We start from the raw sequence: 4,947 nt of genomic DNA on the forward strand, positions 1-4,947 counted from the left end.
AGAGGGGAAAACAGCAGTGACAGCCACAGAGGGCCGGCACCAACAATGCCCATACCCAAAAGCCTGAGGCAGTGGCAGAGAGGGTGGTGGGCCTGCAGACAGACCACACCTAGGGAACACAGAGGCCACAACCATTGGACTCCAGTGGCCAAACCCTTTTTATACACAGATAAAATTGGAAAGCAAAGAAATACAACCCAAATGAATCAAGAGAAATCCCTATAAAAGGACCTGAATGAGTCAGATATAACCAAATTACCAGACACAGAGTTTAAAACAATGATTGTTAGGATGTTTAACGATTTTAGAACAACAATAGATAGTCATTATGATCACCTAAATAAAGAGATAGCAAATATAAAAAAGGACATTGAAATAATAAAAAAGAATCAGTCAGATGACAAATATAATATCAGAAATGAAGACCACAATGGAAGAATTAAAAGCAGGATGAATGAAACTGAGGATCAAATCAGCGAGTTAGAGGACAAGAGAAACGAAAGCACAGAAGCAGAGCAGAAAAAAGAAAAGAGACTCAAAAAATCTGAGGAAACTCTAAGAGAGCCCTGTGACAACATGAAGAGAAATAATATCTGCATGATAGGGGTTCCTGAAGAAGAAGAAAAAGAACAAGGGATAGAGACTTTGTTCAATCAAATCTGAACTGAAAACTTTCCTAAATTGAGGCAGGAAAAAGTCCCACAAGTTCAAGAAGCACAGAGAACTCCATTAAAGAGAAACCCAAAGAAATCTACACCAAGACACATCATGAATAAATACCAAAGCTAAGTGATAAAGAGAAAATATTAAAAGCTGCTAGGGAAAAAAAAGCTATCACCTACAATGGAGCCCCCATAAGGATGACATCTGACTTCTCAACAGAAACAATTGAGGCCAGAAGGGAATGGCAAGAAATATTCAAAGTAATGCAGACCAAGAGCCTACAACCAAGACTACTTTATCCAGCAAGGCTGTCATTTAAAAATGAAGGAGAAATAAAAACCTTCACAGAAAAAAAAACTCAAGGAATTTACTACAACAAAACCAATGCTGCAAGAAATGCTAAGAGGCCTGTTTTAAACAGATCAAAGGGGAGAAGGAATATAGCAAAAGAGGAATACAGCTTTAAAGAATAAAATGGCAATATACAACTACATATCAATAATAACCTTAAATGTAAATGGATTAAATGATCCAATCAAAAGACATAGGGTAGCTGCATGGAAAAGAAAACAGGACCCATACATATACTGTCTACAAGAGACACACCCTAAAACAAAAGATGCACATAGACTGAAGGTAAAAGGATGGAAAAAAATATTTCATGCAAATGGAAAATGAAAAAAAAGCTGGGGTAGCAATACTTATATCAGAAAAAATGGACTTTAAAACAGAGGCTATAGTAAGAGATAAAGAAGGTCACTACATAATGATAAAGGGAGCAATACAACAGGACGATATAACCATTATAAATATCTACGCACCTAATATAGGAGCACCTAAATATATTAAGCAGATTTTGTTGGATATTAAGGACGAGAACAACAGCAATACTATAATGGTAGGGGATTTCAATACCCCACTAACATCAGTAGATAGATCCTCAAGAAAAAAAACACAAAGAAACAGCAGACTTAAAGGACACACTAGATCAACTCGATTTAATAGATATCTTCAGAACCTTTCACCCTAAAGCAGAAGAATATATTTTCTTTTCAAGTGTTCATAGTACATTCTCTAGGATAGACCACATGATAGGGCACAAAGCAGTCTCAACAAATTTAAAAAGATTAAAATCATATCAAGCATTTTCTCTGATCACAATGGCATGAAACTAGAAATCAACCAAAGAGAAAAACTGAAAAATACTCAAACACTTGTAAACTAAATAACATGTTATGAAATAACAAATGGGTTAACAATGAGATCAAAGAAGAAATAAAAATTTCCTAGAAACTAATTGATAAAAAGCATACATCAACTTAAAATTTATGGAACACTGCAAAAGCAGTCCTGAGAGGGAAGTTCATAGCATAACAGGCATACCTTAAGAAGCTAGAAAAAACTCAAATAAACAACTTGACCCTTGCATCTTAAAGAACTAGAAAATGAACAGCAAGTAAAGCCCAGAGGTAGTAGAAGGAAGGAAATAATAAAAATTAGAGCAGAAATAAATGACATGGAGGCTCAAGAAACAATACTGAAAAACCAGGAGCTGGTACTTTGAAAAGGTAAACAAGATTGATGAACCTTTCACTACACTCACCAAGAAAAAAAGAGAGAAGACTCAAATAAATAAAATTAGAAATGAGAGTGGAGAAATAACAACTGACACAATAGAAATACAAAATATTGTAAGAAAATACTATGAAGAACTGTATACCAAAAAACTAGACAACCTAGATGAAATGGACAAATTCCTTGAAACATACAATCTTCTAAAAATTAATCTGGAAGAATCAGGAAATCTAAACAGACCAATTACAACAAATGAGATCAAAACAGTTATCAAAAAACTCCCAAAAAAGAAAAGTCTTGGGCCTGATGCCTTCACAAGTGATTTCTACCAAATATTCAAAGAAGAACAAACTCCTATCTTTCTCAAGCTATTTCAAAAAATTCCAGAGGAAGGAAGACTTCCAAGCTTCTTTTATGAGGCGAACATAATTTTGATTCCAAAACTAGGCAAAGACAACACAAAGAAAGAAAATTATAGGCCAATATCCCTGATGAATTTAGATGCTAAAATCCTCAACAAAATATTAGCAAATCAGATCCAGGAATATATGAAAAAAGTCATACATCATGATCAAGTGGGATTTATTCTGGGAGGCAAGGCTGGTACAATATTTGCTAAATCAATCAATGTGATTCATCATATAAACAAAAGGAAGGAGAAAAACCTCATGATAATTTCAATAGATGTAGAAAAAGCATTTAATAAAATCCAGCACCCATTCATGATCAAAACTCTCAGCAAAGTGGGGATACAGGAATCATACCTCAACATGATAAAGGCCATCTATGACAAACCCACAGCCAACATCATACACAATGAACAAAAATTAAAAGCAATCCCCTTAAGATCAGGAACAAGGCAGGGGTGCCCCTTTTACCACTTTTATTCAATATAGTTCTGGAAGTCCTCACCACAGCAATCAGACAAGAAGAAATAGTGCTCACTTCGGCAGCACATATACTAAAATTGGAATGATACAGAGAAGATTAGTATGGCCCTTGCGCAAGGATGACACGCAAATTCGTCAAGCGTTCCATATTAAAAAAAAAAAGAAGAAGAAGAAATTAAAGAAGAAGAAATAAAAAAAATCCAAATTGGAAAAAAAGAAGTACAGTCATTATTTGCAGATGATATAGAAAACCCTAAAGTCTCAGTCAAAAAACTACTGGACCTGATAAATGAATTCAGCAAGGTGGCAGAATATAAAGTTAATATCAGAAATAAGAGGCATTTTTATATACCAACAATGAACTGTCTGAAAGAGAAATTAAGAAAATAATCCCCTTCACTATTGCAACCAAAAAAATAAAGTACCTAAGAGTAAATTTAACCAAGGATATTAAAGACTTGTACTCGGAAAATTATAAAATATTGCTAAAAGAAATCAGGGAAGATACAAATATAAGTGGAAGCATATACCGTGCTCATGGTTAGGAAGAATAATCATTAAAATGTCTATATTACCCAAAGCAAATATACCTCATTTATAGTAAAATTTATTTTAATTCAAATTTCATCAGCCTGTCCAGATGTGTTAAGAAAGACAATAAACCAAATCTTCTGTTTCTAGTGTTAATGAATGTATGGCCAGGAGCCACCATCATGGCCATTCACATGCAGGTTCCCATTGGATTTGGGCAGAAAACCTGCTTTTCCTATGAAGGGCAAGGGATCAGGGAAACCCCTACAATGGTGCTAGCAGGAACTGAGAGAGTGCAAGCTCGTGGTCTGCCCCACTTTATAGTATAGAAAGCAAAACCTTTTACAAGAACTCTATATTTTAACGATAAACAGGAAATTTCCATTTGGCAGCACTTAGAAGAGAGGGACCATACTTGGGAAATATTCATTAACATTCAGTCATTTAATATTGCACACTGCCTAATTATCAAAGTGAGTTTAATTACCACAAACACTCATTTATATAAGTAGCTGGAAACACAAAAAGAAATTAAATGATACCAATGCCAGTTTGGACCCAAAGATTTTATACTATCTTTATTTATCATATTGATAAGAAAGTGTTCACAGTGATTATTGCCAGTTTGGTGTACTGAAAACAAACCCACAAAACCACAATAGCAGCTCAACATTTTCTTTACTAATTAGGAACCCAATTAAAATTACAAGAGCCTTTCCTGACCTGTGGTGGCGCAGCGGATAAAGCATTGAGCTGGAAACGCTGAGGTCGCCAGTTTGAAACCCTGGGCCTGCCCGGTCAAGTCACATATGGGAGTTGATGCTTCCTACTCCTCCCTCTTTTCTCTCTCTCTTTCTCTTCTCTAAAAATGAATAAATAAAAAAATATTTATAAAAATTAAAAGAGCCTAACATCGTTATATATCATATATTGGAAGTTGTAAATACTCTCTTGCTATTTGAGGACAACAGGATAACTGGTTTCATAAGAAGCCACTTTAAGTCTAATGGCTATTTACCACAAGAAAATGTGACAGGCAATGCAGAATAAACTGAGAATGATGTGTCTCTGCAGCAATATTATCATTTCATTCAGCCTTTGAATACTGCTATGTCATTGCTTTGCTCCTTTCCAACATCAGGGAGTTCTCTGAGCTTCCAATGTTCCTGATGCTGATTTCACTGGCTAGAGATGTTGACTACTTTGGCTCTTTCAGGAGGTCAGCCAGAGGTCACAGGAAAAGTATGTACTGTTTACCCAAAGAGGACCTCCTATTTTGTCCCTTGGC

The 4,947-nt window shown here is 35.2% G+C and overlaps 1 non-coding gene across 1 annotated transcript; it reads left to right on the forward strand.

The window, feature by feature from the left end:
- Window positions 1-3,175: 3,175 nt before the first annotated feature.
- Window positions 3,176-3,282, forward strand: LOC136307092 (U6 spliceosomal RNA). Its single transcript, XR_010725784.1, has one exon. It is a non-coding gene; the product is annotated as a U6 spliceosomal RNA (small nuclear RNA).
- Window positions 3,283-4,947: the final 1,665 nt, after the last annotated feature.

Source organism: Saccopteryx bilineata, chromosome 5 (genome assembly GCF_036850765.1).
Source record: "Saccopteryx bilineata isolate mSacBil1 chromosome 5, mSacBil1_pri_phased_curated, whole genome shotgun sequence".
Lineage (NCBI taxonomy): Eukaryota > Metazoa > Chordata > Mammalia > Chiroptera > Emballonuridae > Saccopteryx > Saccopteryx bilineata.